The following is an 18,650-nucleotide window of genomic DNA, read 5'->3' on the forward strand; positions in this document are numbered from 1 at the left end:
GGAAAGTGAGGGCCAGGAAATGGTCCCTCTAGGACTTCCCCTCACATGTGGCCGTGGGGATGCCACAGTCCCTTTGTCATCTATTTTCTTTTTCTTTTTCCTTATTCTACTTTTTCTCTTTTCCTTTTCCTTTTCTTTTTTAAGTATTTTTCTCTTTCTCTTCTTCCTCTTCTTCACCTTTTTCTTCTTTTTTCCCTTTTTCTTTCTTTTTTCTTTTCCTTTCTCTATTTATTTCTCTCTCTTTCTTTTTTATTCTTTCTTTTTTCTTTCTCTCTCTCTCTTTCTCGCTCTCTCACTCTCATGCTTTCTCCTTTTATCTCTCTCCCCCTTTCTTTCTCTCTTTCTCTTTCTCTCTCTTTCCTTCTTTTGCTTTTTTCTTTCTTTCTGCTTTCATTCTTTCCATTTTTCTTTCCTTCTTTCTTTCCTTCTTTCTTTGTCCTCTCTTTCTTCTTCTGAATCTTATACCATACTTGCCTATTCCTTGCTACCTACAGTGTCATTCTGCACAACCGTGTCCTTTCCAGCACAGCTTCAGGACAAAACCTTCCCTCTCTATGAGGAGGGCAGCCTCACAACACCTGCTTGCCCTGCTTCATTCTCTCCCAACAATTATACCGGCCTCCTCATACCTTGCTATTAGCAGCGTCACTCTGCTCATTCACCTCTCAGAAAACACAGGCCTCACAGCTAAAACCACTAACCATTGCATGCTTAGTGAAGACCCAAACATTGCCCCTGTTTCCTAGCATCCCTTCCCAGCACATGCACCACAGCTACTCGCATATTTCCCCTAGCGGCATTACGCTACTAAAAAGCTGTCCCCAACACCCACACATTGCACACAAAATCTCTGATAACAACATACTTGTCTCCTCAGGCCTAGGGTAAATCACTTGCCCTACTCCACTTCCTCCCTCCAACAATATGTATGGAATGGGGGTGTAAAAAGCACAAACAGATGCTGATGCCACAAAAACATGTGTTGGAAATTGCATGTACTTTTCAAGGACTGTTCAAATAGGGAACTGGGAAGTCTTGCAGAGGCACCCACTGACAGTGCACAACTCAACTCACTTGCGGTTCAAGGAGCGGAGAATATTACACAAATTGCTTGAAGATTCTGGAAGGATCACCTTATGAGGATGACCATATCACAGCCATGTCTTCTTCCTCCTAATGCTATAAATGACAGGTCCTAGCACTGATAAGCTGGGCAAGAATCAGGAATGACACCTGAACAACTCCTGAGGATGGACAGTGAGAATCCCTCACTTCCCCTTAACCTGACACACTGTGCTAAGGAAACTCCTTGCAAGGATGAGACACCCCTGCAAACTCAGGAAGAAATGCCCCTGTACATTTACCATGTACAAGCAGCGCTTCCCTCTCGTCTGATGTTAGCAATTCTGTGTACGAGACATGGGAAGGACTCAGGACATCCTGAAAATGTGTCTTATTAAATACTTTTACCAAAGACAATTAAAAATCAACCTGCTAGTAATCCCTAAATGTAGAACCTTCACAAGTGTCCCACGGGATGCGCAAAGGGGAAGGAGCCCCAGTCCCACCGCGAGGCAGTTCTCAACTCTCCGGGTGCCGCACACAACATGTCCCCGCAATGCCCAAGCCACAGGCAAAGGGAAGCTGTCACACCCCAGGGACATGGGGCCTGGAGATGCAGGGCCGAACTCCCCGAGCCCCTGGGGGACACAGCGCCCTGCAGGGCTGGGACACGCTCAGGGACCGCGTCACGGGGGCAGTGTCCCTGGAGGCAGCTGGTGCAGAAATGGGCTGCTGCCAGGAAGGGCCACGTGCTGGGGACAACAACGGAGGCTGCTCTGTCCCTCAGCACCTCAAGGGACAGAGACCACACACCATACCAGATACTTGTGCTCTTGTGACTTTCCTGATCATCACTGCAGGCATCATCTGCTTCTCCAGCACAGCAGAAGACCTTATGCCTAGTCAGCAAAGCAGAGGACGCAGAGGGTCAACCACAACCTGTTTTCAGGCATGGACTGGGGACGCTCCTCTCCGGAGCTCATCAGGGAAGGAGAGGGCACTCGCAGCGCTCCCCCTCTCCTCTGTTACTGAGCACGGCACGTGTCTGCAGGGTATCTGTGGAGTGAGATTCCCTGGACGCTGCACATCAACATGTGCTTGATTGTAGAGCAGAACAATATTCCCGGCCTTTGCTAAGTGCCAGAGTGTCCTCTCTCTCCATACCCTCCCATCACTGCACTGCTGCCTTATTGCTGAGCCGATGCTGTTCAGCGTCCTGCCTTCCAGGAGACACAGAGTTTGCTCAGGTTAATTGCTTGGTAGAATTCGGTTGTTTCCTTTCCCCCCGATGTGGTTAGACGAGTAGTGAGGACACCTGCAGATCATCTCCCAAGGAGTCAGTGACCAGCAGAGCTGGTGGTGGCAAGCGTGGCATGTGAACCCACCCGCTGAGCCAGGTTCCATCTGGGACACGTAGGCATGTCCTGCTCTGTCAGGAATATCAATCTGCTTCCTGGGCAGTAGCTACTCAAGGGCTGCACAGCAGACATAAGGAGAGAGTTCAGGTGGATTTGAGAGCTCCTCAGGAGAGAGTGTGGGTCATCCTGCCTTGGCCTCCTAAAGGAAAGAGTCAAAACGTTTTAGGCTTTCTTGGTCAGTGCAAGGAAAAAAAAAGAAAAAACTGTAGATCTTGTCATGTTACAGAGAAACCCTAGAAATTAATGTTTGCATTTTCAAGGACTATAAGGATTTTTCTAAGGGGTAGAGCATACAACATAGCCAGATGTGGCCAAGAAAAATAAATAAATAAATAAAAGAACAAAACAATTAGAAACTCCAGGTCATAAGATAGATTGCAATAACTATCTTACACTGGACAAATACCAACACAGGAGCTCAGATATCAGTTTCACTCTGAAAGACTGAAGTTCCACGTTGCCTGCGTGACTTTACACATTCCAGGATGGCTCAGACTGGAAAGGACCTTCAGAGACCTTCTTCATCCTCCCACTCCAGCAGGGTCAGCCAGCCAGGTGGTGTCCAGGAGGTGGGAGAGCAGGTCCCAGTGCAGCTCTGTGCCCAGGCAGGAGCTTGCAGAGCCAAGGGCAGCCTGGCGTGCGGCCCTGGAGAAGTGTGCAGCGGGGCCCTGCGTGCAGCAGGCAGCAAGGCGGCCAGGGGACGGGGTCCTTCCAGCAGGGCCAGCGAAGTTCTACTGGGAGTCAAGGCCCCTGGCGCTGGGCAGGGCCGCGCGCGCAGGGGAGCAGCTCCCGCAGGGCCAGCGCTCCTCCTGGCAAGGCAGCCTGCGCGGGAGCGCCACGAGTGCCGCCTCCTTGCTGCCCTCATCTCGCCATGGGGCGTCTGCAACCTGCGCCACTGCAGCCAGCACAGGCAGCACCTGGCTGCACCCAGGAGAGAGCGCGACAAGACACGTGGGCCACAACAAGGAGCTAAAGCTCAGGGTTCACAGGGACGCTTGGTGCTGCAGAGGGCTGGGGCTTACCTTGTTTTCTCCCAGCAAGGCAGGAGCTGCAGGAGCGGGAAAGGCTGCGCTGGCCAGACAGCCCTTGTGGCCTGGAAACGAGTGTTTGGGTCCATGCTGAGCTGATGCAGGGTGCGGGATTTGGGAATGGGGGCAAAGTCATCCCCAAGCACCCTCTGGGAATGCTGAGGGAAGATTTTCTCTTATGCTATTCCAAATCCCCATTCTGGGCAGTGGTCTCTCACAAAGCATGACAATGCAGGGAGCTCCAGGAACAAGGACTTTTTGTTCCTCCTCTCCAAATGAGCATTGGAGAAGGAGCCAACAAGACCACCAAAACAGGCAGAGGTGTCATGCGAGCAGAGCAGGAAAAAGGTGAGGCAGCCAAAAGCTGTGTAAAGCGAATTGCTCCAATCACTTCACCTCCTCCAGCTCCTCTGCACGGCACCTCCACAGCCCCTTTCCCAGCAAGAGATGCAACAGAAACCCCCATGTGTAAAGCTGCTGATGGACAAGTCAGAGCAATGCCAGTGCGGAGCGAGGGCAGCACCTACACAGAGGATATAGACGTTGCTCGCAAGGGCCCTTGTGCCCAGATCGGGAGGCGAATGAGCCGCAGCTTCTCTGCAAGGGGCCTGTGTGGGACAAGGGCTTCCCAGCGCCTTTCCTGCCAGCGGGGACACTGCGCACGCCTGGGCTCTGCAGGCGTCGTGCGCGCAGGCAAGGGGGCTCCCAGCACTGGCCCTCACAGACACGGGGCTGAGCTCGCTGCCCAGCCCTCTGCTCGCGCCTCCCTGCAGCCAACACTGCTCTGCTTCACACTTCCCCTCCAGCATTCCCAAGGCAGCAGCCAAATGCCTGCTGACAATTCCCTGCGCCACCAGCCCTGCTTGGGAGCCACCCAGAGCCCTCCACGCACCTCTGGCACCAGCCCCTTCCCAGCAGCTGCGCTCTGCCTCGCAGGGGCACTGTGGCATGCCAGCAAGCAAGCTGGGCCAGCAGCAAGATGCTCCTCTGGGCTCCAGCACTTTGGTGGCAGGGGTTGCGCTACTTGCTTTTGGAGGGTTTTCCTCTGCGTGAGGGAAACACCCAACGGGACCGGGGCAATCTGCTGCTCCATCTGCCCTTGGCTTTCCTGTCCTTACCCAAGGCCTGGGATTTCACCTCCATTAGCAAGTGAGCATTGTAGCCCAGTGCTGGGCAGAGCTGCAGCAGCTGCAGGTCCCTGCTGCTGCTGAGGGCACATTTGTGCCTGCTCTGCCCTCTGCAGCCCTAGGAAGCCGTGGCAGGGGCAGCAGTGCAGGAGCCGCACCAAGGCTGCTCTCAGCCACAGCACATGGCGCCTGCAAGGTGCGCGGCAGGACAAGAGAAGGAGCCCAGCAGCACCAGGGGCTCCCAGGCCTCCACCAACTCACAAGGGCTCTGCTGAGGACATGCACACCTGGCCCCAGGGCACAACTGCCCTTGGCGCTCATTGCACTACCAAGGAACACGTCTCGACCACGGAAAACAAAACTTTCTTGACTCCATCGGGCTGTAAGGGCAGAAAGGGAGCAGGGAAGAAAGATCAAGATGTTCAAGGCTGCTTGCAGGGGTGGAAGCAGAGCCCCAAGTGCAGCCCGGCCTCTGGGCAGGCAGCCGCCAGCAGCGCTATGGGGCTGCGTGAGGAGCCCTCCTTGGCACCCAGCAAGCCCAAGGCCACGCACTGCTCTCTGCCGCCAGGCTCAGCAGTGCCAGGGGGAGTCCAGCACACGCAGACCCTTCCTCACGGCGGCCCCCCTGGCCCTGCCGCTGCCCTCCTCCCCCCACGCAGCAGTGGAACATCCCAGAGGGGCAGTTATCGCCACGGGAACACGGATGCTTCCCAGGGCTGCGCCTCACAGTGGCCCCAGTGCTGGCCACGCAGCAGCAAGGCCAGGTGAGCAGCAGGGCCGCGCAGCACCAGGGGCCACCCGTGGTGCCCATGAGATGAAGGGGAGCTGCGGGGCTGCAGGGCAGCCTGCGCGATGCCTCCCAGGGGAGGCCCCAAAGCCACCGCGCGACACTTGGCGCTCACATCTGCTTACACAGAGACCCCTGCTCTCAGCGCTGCAAATGCCAATGACTCCTTTTCTCTTGCAGTCACTGGAGACTAAAGAAAAATGGATAATTTTGGAGTGGAGGAAATGGCTTGGGAGAGCTATGGCTGCAGCGGACAGGTACTGTGCGTGCAGGCAGAGGCTGCGCGGGGACGGCTGGCGCTTGGCTCAGCGAGAGCAGCCGCAGGGCTGGTGGCAGAGGTGGCAGGGAGCTCTGGCAGGCCTGGATGCTGGGGCAGAGCTGCGCCAGGGCCAGGAGCGGCCAAGGCCTCGGGGGCTGCTGCCTGAGCCTGGCGCCCTGGCTCTGTGCACCGCCTGCCCCGCGCACGCAGGGGACACGAGGCACCGCGCACAGAGCCAGCGCTGCCACCATGACCGTCCCCACAAGCTCTCCTGCTCTCTTCCAGACTCCCTACATCCAAGGCCTGGATGGCTGCAACAATGAGGAGCCCATGGAGTGGGAAAGCTCCTTCTGTGGCCTTCAGGTATTGCCCTTGCAGCTGTCTGCACAGGCAGAGCTGGGGCTGGTCCCAGCCCCTTCCCATTTTACCGCTTCCTGCTGCAAGAAGAGGGGCGCTGGGGCCAGGGACCTCCCTCTCTGTGACCTGCCCTCCCTGTCTATTGCAGGCTCCATGCATGAATGGGGGGCCTAAAGGGGACCATCCTGAGCCCATGGAGTGGCAAAGTTCTGGCAGCAGCCAGGTGCAGCTCCCCACAACCCCTGAATGTGCTTGTCCTTTCTCTTCCCCATGCACCGTCCCCACCAAGGTCTCCTGCTCTCTTCCAGATGATGGGGAGCAGCAGCCTGGTCGGCTGCAGCCAGGAGGAGCCCATGGAGTGGGAGAGCTCCGGCTGCAACCTCCAGGTATGGTCCCTGCTGCCGGCTGCACGGGCAGAGCTGGGGCTGTGCCCGGCCCCTTGGCGCTGCTCCGCGCTGCCTTTGGGGAGCAGCCGCGCGGGAGCCTGGCCCAGGTGTGCGGGCGCTCTGGCGGGCCGCGGCGCCGGGGCAGAGCTGCACAGGGCGCAGGAGCGCCCAAGGCCTGGGCACCTGCTGCCTCAGCCCCTCTGCCGGCCTCTGGGCTGCGCTGGCCACGCCAAGCCTCTGCCAGGGCACCAATGACGGCAGCGCTGCTGCCAAAGAGCCCGCGCAGCCGCCAAAGAGCCTCTGCTCCACGGGAGCCCCCGAGCCGCTCCTCGGCCCTGCTCACGCCTCCTTTTCCCTTGCAGGCCAAGCTCACCTTCACCCTGGCTGCTGCCTGGAAGCGCTGGGCGAACGGACGCCAGCAGTAACTTCTAATTTGGATTTTTCTGTATACACTTTTATATTAGCTTTTATTGTTGTTAATATTGTTGTTGGTTTTATTGTTGTTATTATTGGTTATATTGTTTTTATTTTTCTTGTTATTGTTTATAATATTGTTATTTTTGTTGTTGTTTAAACATATATTCCTGTATCATTCTTTTTTGTGTTGTGTTGTTTCCAAGTGAGGTCAGGCACAAAAATCATCCCCGTTGCACATGTGTGTGTAGCCCTAAGATTTCAGACCCTAGGGGCAAGCGAGGGCCAGCAAAGTTTCCCTCTAGGATTTCCCTTCACACGTGGCCCTTGGGATGCCAGAGACCATTTTCCCCCCTTTTTCTTTTTTTAGTCTTTTCAATTCTTCTTTTTCTCTTTTTCTACTCTTCTTTTTTCTTTTCTTTACATTTTTTTCTTCTTTACCTTTCCTTTTTTTTCTTTTCCTCTTCTTTATTTTTACTATCTTTTCCTCTTTGTTTTCATTCCAATTCTTTTTATTTGTTTTATTCTGTTTTTTCCTACCTTTTTTCTTCTTTTATTTCCTCCAAGGGTTGTTCCCTGGGAGAAAACTGTGGCAGAGAAAAGTAATGTAGGACATCACCGAACCAAAGAGTATTCAATCCCACAGGCAGCAGGGACTGCAGCTCTGCTCCACACTCAGGCGCTCCCCTTCTAAATGCCTGCACTCAAGCAGTGCCAGGAGAGGACAAGCTCATCATCAGGAGAGCAAGCATTGCTCTCTGGAAAGGATGGGAGCCTCCAAGGCCAGGCCTGCAAAGGAGCAATGGTTCTTTTCCAGCAATGTGTATCCATTCCAGTGCCAGGCTGTGGAATTTATTGCTCCTGTAGGGACTAAGTGTATGGTTCCTGACAAAACAGGACAAGCAAGGAAGAAGACAAGGAGGTTGTTGGCAGACGTCATGGTGTGATGGGGAGGTCAATGCCTGGTTGGGGACATGAGGGGAGAACAGTGGATATTGTCTCCCTCGACTTCAGCAAGCCCTTTGATACTGTCTCCCATCACAGCCTCCTCGGTAAGCGCAGGCAGTGTGGGTTAGATGAGGTGCATTGAGAAGGGGCTGAGCTGGGCAGAGCTCAGAGACTTTTGAGCAGCCTGAGGATAGCGCCATGCCCAGGGCTCGGGACTGGCTGCACTCTTGTTCAGCCTGCTCAGCACTGACAGGGATGAAGGCACAGAGGGCTCCCTCTGCATGTTGGCTGGTGATGCACAAGTGGGAGGAATGGCTGCTACAGCAGAGCTCTGGGCTGCCCTCCTGAGAGCCCTGGACAGGCCGGAGAGATGGGAGCAGAGGAAGCTCCTGAAGGCAAGTGCCCATCCATGATGGGATGGGAAGCTGGGATGACAGGCTGGGTACATGAGGGGAGGACCTCACCCGCACACAGCCCGTCTGGAGTACTGGAGATTGCTTGGTAGGGATAGGGATAGTTGCTGGGCTCCTCCTCGGAGACACATAGAACCAATGGAGAGAGTCTAGCATATTGCTAATCCTACATTTCCACTAGCAATGATACATGACTCAGATACCTCCCCAAAGAATCAGGGATCATAGGCCTGTGAACTGACACACCAAGACTGCCTCATATTTGCTAAGGCAGCCCAGATCCATATCTCTCTTTCATTCTTCTCTCTTTCTCCTTCTGACCCTTATACCATGTCTGCTTATCCCTTGCTACTTAGAATGTCATTCAGCTACACCACACTTCTCACACCTTGGTCACCCTGCTCTTTCCCCTCCACAAAATACTGGGCTCAGAGCTAACATCACTAGCCACTGCATGCTTAGGGAAGCCCCCAAATATTGCCCCTGCTTCCTTTCATCCCTCCTCAGCACAGGCACCATGGCTACTCACACATTTCCCCTAGCAGCATTGCCCTTCTAAAAAGCTGTCCCCAACACGCACACACATTCCACACAAAATCTCTGTCAATAACCTACTTTTCTCCTCAAGCCTAGGGTAATTCATCTCCCTTACTCAAATTCCTCCATCCACTAATACATATGGAATGAGCGAGTCCTTCTCAAGGACTGCTCAAATAAGGAACTCGATAGACTTGTGGAGGCACCTACTGACAGTGCACAACTCCACTCACTCATGATGCAAGGAGAGGAGAATCTAATGCAACTTGCCTGCAGATTCCGGAAGGATCACCTTATGAGGATCACTGTATCATAGCCATGTCTTCTTCCTCCTAGTGGTATAAATGACAGGGCCTAGCACTGATAAGCTGAGCTGGGATCAGGAATGACACCTGACCAACTCCTGGGGCTGGACTGTGAGAATCCCTCACCTCCCCTTAACCTGGGACCCTGCACTAAGATAATTCCTTGCAAAGATGAGAGACACCTGCACATTCGGGAAGAAATATGCTAGCATTTACTAGGTACAAGCAGTGAGTCCCATCTGAGAGCTTCTCCTGCATATAATATTTGCACTTTTGTGTAAATACATCAGTTTTATTCTAATTAGCAGTCTACTGGTACTCGTCATCATGACTCTTATTTGAGAACTTTCTAATTTCACCATTTAATTACATAAATTGGTACTAGTTTTTCTGCTAAATGTCGAGTAAATAGTCATGTTGTGACTGAAGAGATACAACAAGCTGCTGTTCTGATTTCATTTTTTAATTCAACCCTGTTTGACATATTACTGAAAAGTCGGAATAATGAACTCCTTAACACCAAGGTAGTGTTAAGAAGCAGGAATCATTTATTTGTAGTGCTGGGTGCAAGGGGGATCTCTTCTCCCAGCACACACACCATAAGGTGACTTAACCAAAGCTAATATTTCTAGATTATCCACATGTGCATGAATTTTCCCGGAATGATCTTACACAATCATTCTATTTTCTGGAGCTAATTATAATATGCCCCATTCTCACATGCCTGTGCCCTCTGTCCCTTTGGTGGTCCCAGGTGTTCTTTTAAGACAGCTGGTGGTCGCTTTCACTGTCCTTTCTATGAACTCTGACGTCATTGCCCAGTTTCAGATAGTTTCTTGAAAATTCGACGCTCCTTTCTTCATCTTCAAACAGTGTTAGCTTTTTTGTCTGCATGTGCTCACGAGGTTCCAGCAACAGCAGCAGAAATTATGTCCTTGGATGCATTCTTGTCTGAGGCTTCTCATAACAGTTCCCCTCCTGGGGACTTCCAAAGGAAGATCTCTTGGAGAGTCTCACCTAGACTGGATAATGCTGGTAATACTTTTGGTTCCTTCTGCAGCACCAGTGAAAACAGCATACCATGACTGATGGACAACACAGAACTATTACACAAGTTATGATTATCAAAATTACTAAAATTAGAATGGTCCCTAGCAAAGATGACAGTCCTCCACTGAGGGAAATTTCTCCTATTTCACTTAAAAGTTTATTTAACAAAGTTATTTCCATACCTTTCCTAAGATCCCGGCCTTATTGGGCAACTTTTTCTATCTATCTGTTTTATTTGACATTAGATCTGTAAAAACAACAGTGATGTGATTTTAATTTCAGATACCCACAGACTCCCTGCTTTTAGCTGGTAAAAGATCTAGGGTGAGACGATTTTGAAGCATCATCCTTGTGTTTGCACGGACCTGGTTATTTACTAGCAAATATCCTTTCTCTGTGGCCTTCGCTGATGTTTCTATCTGCCAAGTAAGTTTTTCAAGTAAAAGTCTCCTCCAAAAGAGCAACATCCATGGTGAGCATAATGGCAGGGACCTCCTGTATCATCCCGAGTCCAATATACATATTTAATACAAGTAGCTTCAATTCTTAGCCGCCTCACCCTAAGAGAGATACAACATTCCTCCGGAGATCTATGCTGGGCTATACACCATACTCCTTTTATCCCCCTAAAGTATATTCCCAGATGGTAGTGATACTTATGGTCTGGTCCTTCGTTTGAATTAAGGGAAGGATTTGTCCACTCTGCATGGAAACAGTATTCCAGCTTTGATCCCTCCAGCCACCATATCTCAAAACTATTTTGGATTCCCTTAAAGTCTCAGCTTAATATAATCATGCCAGATTTACGCAGCTCACATCCTTCCATACTGCCATATCTAGTATTAGTATGTAGTTCTGCTCCATATCACATGCACGGGGTGCCTAGCTGGCTTACCATAATATCCAGGTAAGGCTTTTGCCCTTGTGTAAGAAACCCACTGCTCAATATCCTCTACCTTTACTGCGGTGTGAACTGTCACGAATATTTGAATAGGTCCTCCCTCCCCTCCTTCGGTGGCTCTGAATTCACAGCTTTTACACAGATGAAATCTCATGGTTGGTAAAGATATTCCAAAGTACTGAGAGCCAGGTGATCTGGCCAAGACAGTGTCCGGCCAAAAATTTGCCAAAATCTTTCAGAAAGAAATTAAGGGCAACTGCAAGTCTGCAGTACCCTTTACATGCATTCCTCCTGGGAGTTTGGGTATCCGGTAGGATTTTTTATTTAATTTGTAGAATTCTTGTAATAAAATGAGGTGTTTCAACCCAAGGTATCCTTGGAGTAAGCTTCTGATACCCCCAAATTTGCTATAATTCCTTAAAAAAGAACACTTCTACTACCTCCTTTGCCTTGTTCATTGGACACAGGAAGGACTCAGGGCATCCTGAAAATGCCCTCTCTTTACCTCCTGAGAAGGAACTTTCCTTTGAACAGTGGGATTCTTCTTGGTGCAGGTTTCACAACACTGGATAGCGCTTCAGGCAATCACATGGATCCCAGTTGTGCAATCCTTCACTGTTTCAGTCACAGCCTCAATTCCCATGGGTGTACTTTTGGGGGGATGTGCCATCAACTCCCTTATTATCGGTGGAGTCACAACACCCTGTCTGTTTGGGGTTACCCACCATCCATCAGTAGCCTTTTTGCATTTCCATAATTCAGACAAACGCTTCCTTTTTCTGTATTTTAGGGCTTCGATGTTTAAAGTTCTTCCAGGAACCATGGCAGCTATGGTTAGTGATGCTGCAACTCTTTTTGCAGCTTCATCCATTTTCTGATTCCCTCTGGTTATGCTGGTTTGTCCAGGTTTGTGTGCCTTGCAGGGCATCACTGCTACTTCTCGAGGTTTTTTGACAGCCTCAAGCAGCGGCATTAATGTCTCTACTATATTTATGGGCTTGCCTTGTGAAGGTAATGATTTCCTTTTCTTCCAAATTGCCCCACATGCATGTGCTACCTCAAAGATGGAGTAGTAGATAGTCAGTAGAGATATTGGCCCGCTTTCCCTCAGATAACACCAGAGCCACTGTTAAAGCACTCAGTTCAGCTTTCTGAGATGATGTATTCACTCTCAGTGGGTTTTGCCTCTATTTCTTCTTCTAGGGTGACAATCACACAAATGGCCTTCTCTTCTCCTTTTTCCACAAAACGGTAAGTAGCTCCTCAGCGGTATTTTGTAAAGGAGGATCTCTCAGATCTGAACGAGTGGAGTACACCTGGCCAGTAGTTTTTCACAGACCCTGTAACAAGGTAATACGAGGCTTTTCACCTTGGTACTACTCCAGTTCTTTTGCTAAAACATTACCAAAGAGAAGGGCTAAACTTAAATCCTTGACGGAGCACAGTCCAGCACAGCTGAAATTTGTGTCCTCTTGTGGGACTTTCCCATTCAAACGCAAACACCATATGACTTGTTCTTCCCATGGGATACAAAAGAAAGTGTCTTTTAAATCCAACACTGTAAAAGAGAGGCTTTCCATGATTCTTGTTGTAAGAAAAGAAGGCTTAGGAATGACAGCATATACATCAACAACTATTTAAATAACAGCCCTTAGATATTGTACTCCAGTTGTCTCTGTCTGAAAGACTTTTTTGACTTTCATCTCACCCCAGAGGTCAATGACAGCTTTTCCAGCAATGGGGAGGTCTCTTGCTTGGTCTCCCCTTATCTTTAAATAAAAAAAGGACAGGTAGTATGTGAGACTCCTTCCCTTACACGGCTCACCAGGATTCCGTGCAACCCGTCCTTCCTGCACCTCCAAAGATCCCCTCCCAGAGAGAGGACCCGGAGAGATCCCCGCATGTAAAGCTGGTGATGGACAAGCCAGAGAAAGGGGAGTGCAGAGCAAGGGCAGTACCTGCACAGAGAATAAAGATGTTGCTTGCAAGAGCCCTTGCGCCAGAGTTTAGAGGCAGATGAGCGGCAGCTTCTCTGCAAGCAACCTGCATGGGGCAAGGGCTTCCCAGCGCCTTTCCTGCCGGCGGGGGCACTGCGCACGCCTGGGCTCTGCAGGCGTCACGCGTGCAGGTAAGGGGGCTCCCAGCACTGGCCCTCACAGCCACGGGGCTGAGCTCGCTGCCCAGCCCTCTGCTCGCGCCTCCCTGCAGGGAACACTGCTCTGCTTCACACTTCCCCTCCAGCATTCCCAGGGCAGCAGACAAATGCCTGCCGCCAATTCCCCGTGCCACCAGCCCTGCTTGGGAGTCACCCAGAGCCCTCTGCGCACATCTGGCACCAGCCCCTTCCCAGCAGCTGCGCTCTGCCTCGCAGGGGCACTGCGGCATGCCAGCAAGCAAGCTGGGCCAGCAGCAAGATGCTCCTCTGGGCTCCAGCACTTTGGTGGCAGGGGTTGTGCTGCTAGCTTTTGGAGGGTTTTCCTCTGCGTGAGGGAAACACACGATGGCACTGGGGCGATCGCCTGCTGCATCTGTCCTTGGCTTTCCTGTCCTTACCCAAGGACTGGGAATGCACCTCCATTAGTAAGTGAGCATTGTAGACCAGTGCTGGGCAGAGCTGCATCACCTGCAGGTCCCTGCTGCTGCTGCTGAGGGCACATTTGTGCCTGCTCTGCCCTCTGCAGCCCTAGGAAGCCGTGGCAGGGGCAGCAGTGCAGGAGCCGCACCAAGGCTGCTCTCAGCCACAGCACATGGCGCCTGCAAGGTGCGCGGCAGGACAAGAGAAGGAGCCCAGCAGCACCAGGGGCTCCCAGGACACCACCAACTCACAAGAGCTCTGCTGAGGACACGCACACCTGGCCCCGGGGCACAAGTGCTCTTCGCACTCATTATACTGCCAAGGAACACGTCTCGACCATGGAAAATCAAACTTTCTCGAGTCCATCAGGCTGTAAGGGCCGGAGTGGAGCACGGAAGAAAGATGAAGGCGTTCAAGGCTGCTTGCAGGGGTGGAAGCAGAGCCCCAAGGGGAGCCCGGCCTCTGGGCAGGCAGCCGCCAGCAGCGCCATGGGGCTGCGTGAGGAGCCCTCCTTGGCACCCAGCAAGCCCAAGGCCACGCACTGCTCTCTGCCGCCAGGCTCAGCAGCGCCAGGGGGAGTCCAGCACACACAGACCCTTCCTCACGGCGGCCCCTTGGCCCTGCCACTGCCCTCCTCCCCCCACAGAGCAGTGGAACATCCCAGAGGGGCAGTTATCGCCACGGGAACACGGATGCTTCCCAGGGCTGCGCCTCACAGTGGCCCCAGTGCTGGCCACGCAGCAGCAAGGCCAGGTGAGCAGCAGGGCCGTACAGCACCAGGGGCCACCCGTGGTGCCCATGAGATGCAGGGGAGCTGCAGGGCTGCAGGGCAGCCTGCACGATGCCTCCCAGGGGAGGCCCCAAAGCCACCGCGCGACACTTGGCGCTCACACCTCTCACATTGCCCTTTTCTCTCCTCCACTTGCCACTGGGCTCCCTGCCTGCTAAAGGGGCTGCCGGGGGCAAGGAGGCTGCTGCGGGCAGGCCCAACACTGCCTGCTCTGTGCCCCACAGCTCCCATGCACGGAGACGCCAAGAGGCTCCTGGGACAGAGACCCCTGTTCTCAGCAGTGCAAATGCCAATGACTCCTTTTCTTTTGCAGTTGCTTGAGACTGAAAAAAATGGACAACTGTGGAGTTGAGGACATGGACTGGGAGAGCTCAGTGCAGGTACTGTGTGCGCAGGCAGAGGCTACGCGGGGACGGCTGGCGCTTGGCTCTGCGAGAGCAGCCGCAGGGCTGGTGGCAGAGGTGGCAGGGAGCTCTGGCAGGCCTGGGTGCTGGGGCAGAGCTGCGCCAGGGCCAGGAGCGGCCAAGGCCTCGGGGGCTGCTGCCTGAGCCTGGCGCCCTGGCTCTGTGCACCGCCTGCCCCGCGCACGCAGGGGACACGAGGCCCCGTGCACAGAGCCAGCGCTGCCACCATGACTGTCCCCAGAAACTCTCCTGCTGTCTTGCAGACTCCCTACATCCAAGGCCTGGATGGCTGCAACAATGAGGAGCCCATGGAGTGGGAAAGCTCCTTCTGTGGCCTTCAGGTATTGCCCTTGCAGCTGTCTGCACAGGCAGAGCTGGGGCTGGTCCCAGCCCCTTCCCACTTTCCTGCTTCCTGCTGCAGGAAGAGGGGCGCTGGGGCCAGGGACCTCCCGCTCTGTGACCTGCCCTCCCTCTCCATTGCAGGCTCCATGCATGAATGGGGGGCCTTCAGGGGACCATCCTGAGCCCATGGAGTGGCTCAGTTACGGCAGCAGCCAGGTACAGTCATTGCAGCCACTGGAGGCCCTATCCTTCCTCTTCCCCATGCACCATCCCCACCAAGGTCTCCTGCTCTCTTCCAGATGATGGGGAACAATGGCCTGGTTGGCTGCAGTGCAGACGAGTCCATGGACTGGGAGAGCTCTGTGTGCAGCCCCCAGGTATGGCCCCTGCTGCCGGCTGCACGGGCAGAGCTGGGGCTGTGCCCGGCCCCTTGGCGCTGCTCCGCGCTGCCTTTGGGGAGCAGCCGCGCGGGAGCCTGGCCCAGGTGTGCGGGCGCTCTGGCGGGCCGCGGCGCCGGGGCAGAGCTGCACAGGGCGCAGGAGCGCCCAAGGCCTGGGCACCTGCTGCCTCAGCCCCTCCGCCGGCCTCTGGGCTGCGCTGGCCACGCCAAGCCTCTGCCAGGGCACCAATGACGGCAGCACTGCTGCCAAAGAGCCCGCGCAGCCGCCAAAGAGCCTCTGCTCCACGGGAGCCCCCGAGCCGCTCCTCGGCCCTGCTCACGCCTCCTTTTCCCTTGCAGGCCAAGCTCCCCTTCACCCTGGCTGCTGCCAGGAAGAGCTGGGCCCAGGGAGGGCAGCAATGACTTCTTATGTGGATTTTTCTTTGGAGACTTTTATAGTAATATTTGTTATTCTTGATATTATTGTTGTTAGTGTTATTGATATTGTTTTTATTGTTGTTGTTGTTAGTGTTTATTATATTGTTATTTTTATTGTTATTGTTTAAATATATATTCCTGTATCATTGCTTAAGTTTTATGTCGTGTTTCCAAGTGAGCTCAAGCACAAAAATCATCCCCATTGCAGATGTGTGTGTGTAGCCCTAAGATTCCAGCCCCTAGGGGCAAGGGAGGGCCAGCAAAGAGGCCGTTTAGGACTTCCCTTCACACGCGGCCCGGGGAAATCCACAATCCCTTTCCTATCTTTTTGCTTTTTCCTATTCTTTTTCTTTTTTCTTCTTTTTCTCTTTTTTCCTCTTCGCCATTTTTATTCCTTTTTGGTCTTTTTCTTCTCCCTCTTCTTCGCTTACTTTTTCTATTTCTTTTTCTTTTTCCTTTTCTTTTCCTGTGTATTTCTGTTTCTTTTTTAATCTCTTTGTTTCTCTTCTCCTTTCGCCTTCTTTTTATCCTATTTTCCTTTTCTTTTATTCCTTTTCCTCTCACTGTTTTTTTAATTTTTTTTCCTTTTTCCTTTCTTTTCCTTTCCTTTTCCTTTTATTTACTCTCATACCTTGTTTTCGCCTCTTTATTTTATATTTATTTCGTCCAAGCTGTATCTGTGGGAGAAAACTGTGGCAGAGAAAAAGCAGGTAGGACATCATGGAGCCAAAGAGCATTCCCACAGGCAGCAGGGACCGCAGCTCTGCTCCACACTCAGGCACTCCCCTTCCTGCACTCCAGCAGTGCCAGGAGAGGACAAGCTCATCCTCAGGAGAGCAGGCATTGCTCTCTGGAAAGAAAGGGAGTCTCCAAGGCCAGGCCTGCAAAGGAAAAATGGTTCTTTTCCAGTAATGTGTATCCATTCCAATTCCAGGCTGTGGGATTTCTTGCTCTCTTACGGAGTTGGGAATGAGTGGATGGTGCCTGGCAAAATGGGACAAGTGAGGAAGAAGGCAAGGAGGTTGTTGCCAGATGAGCTGGAAGGCAGCTCTGCCAGGCCCAGCGGGAGTCGCGCGGCACACGGGGAGCAGCTGAGTGCGCCCAACAGCCTGGCTCATTGCGGCCAATGATCACCTGCAGGGACCAGCCCTCACGAACACGCTCGCCCCAGTCCTGCTTCACTGCTTTAGCCCTCTCTTCTGCTTCTCTCAAAGAAGATGCCCTGCTTCTGCTGCATGTCAGCATGGCTCTTGCTTCAGGAAACAGACCAAAAGGGCAGCTTCAGATCCTGAAGGAACCCAATGTCCCACGGTCCTGCTGTGCAGGCACTTCATGGGGCAGGGTGCACTCCAGGATGGGGAAAGGTCTCCCCAGTATGGACCCAGCAACAACCCTTGGTGTCTCAGCCCACCACAGCCCTCCTGCTTGGGCAGCCACCCTCAGCAACCTGCCCCTGCTGAGTCCTGCAAATGTCCAATGTTGGACGAGTACTGGAAATGGCCAAAGTGAGAGACCAATCCGTGACAAATGCCCTGTGGCCCCTTCACAGTCAAACAAGGACGCCCAGCTCAGCAAACGTCCTTTTCCTCTCCGGATCCTCTCCAGCCCAGCCCAGCCCCTCTCCAGCTCTCCCCACCTGCCCTGCCCTCTCCCAGCCCACCCAGCAGAGCAGACCAGGCTGGGGGTGGCCCCACAGCAGTGCCCCCCGCAGGGCACTCACCCCACAGCCCCAGCCCCACTGTGGGCACAGCAGCTCCAGGGGACAGGGCCGTGTGTGTCAGGTGCCCCATCAGGCTCCAAGCTGGAACTGGCCCCAGTGGCATACGGACACAGAGGACAGGGACACTCTGTGCCTCTTGTTCCTGTATCCCAGAGCTTCCCTACCCCAGGCTGCTGCAGCCCCCATGCCAGCCCCTCTCTCCAGCACAGCACAAGGCTCCTGTCCTGGGGCTCTGCTGGCACCTCCTGCTGCCAGGGACACAGCAGCCAGCCCATAGCTGACATGCAGAGAAACATATTTCTTTTCCCCATTTATTCCTCCTTCTAAGGGCACAATTGCTCCTTTTCCCCTTCCCCGAGGATATCCCTGCTCCTTGGAAAACTGTTTCCCAGATTAATTCTTTAGTTATGGTCTGCCTGGAAGGCCCTGGAGCCTCCCCGGTGCTCCTTGCAGGACCCTGAGATGCTGGTGCTGCTCTGCAGAGTGAGTGGGCTGTGGTGCTCTGCGGTCACAGAGTGACTCTGCAGTTGTTGTGGTCATGGTTGGACACAGACCCAGCTGGACAGGCATCATTGTACCTGAGAACACCATATGAAGGGGCTCCTATCTGTGAATGATGCTCTGAGCAACCACAGGGCATATAAAATGGCTCAGGCTGTGTTCATGTGTCCCTAGATCCAGACCATGACTTCAGGTATAAGCTGTCATGGGCGGCTCTTGAAGCTCCTTTCCCAGTCCCTGCAAGGTCCCCAATGTGGTCATAGGCCACCATAAGGGGGACAGTCCCAGGCAGATACTACTTGGCCATTCATCACTATCAGGAGCACCGAGCACCCACAAATGAGAACTGAATCCAGTCCTTATTCCCTAACATATCCCCCCAGGAGCTCACTGCCTTGGGCCCATGAAGAGTCCCAGAAAAGCAACAAGCATCTCTCAGGCTGAAAGTCTTGGAGCAAATTCTTGGCACCAGCTTCGGAAGGAGAGCACAGTCCAAAAGATGCAATGAA

The 18,650-nt window shown here is 53.1% G+C and overlaps 1 protein-coding gene across 1 annotated transcript in view; it reads right to left on the reverse strand.

Moving 5' to 3' along the window:
• LOC148592961 (uncharacterized) overlaps window positions 1–18,650 on the reverse strand; it is a 375,952-nt gene that overhangs the window by 20,202 nt on the left and 337,100 nt on the right. The window lies entirely within an intron of this gene.

The sequence above is a fragment of the Tinamus guttatus genome, unplaced genomic scaffold (assembly GCF_059628265.1).
Source record: "Tinamus guttatus ecotype Peru unplaced genomic scaffold, ASM5962826v1 Tinamus_guttatus_pri_ptg000474l, whole genome shotgun sequence".
Lineage (NCBI taxonomy): Eukaryota > Metazoa > Chordata > Aves > Tinamiformes > Tinamidae > Tinamus > Tinamus guttatus.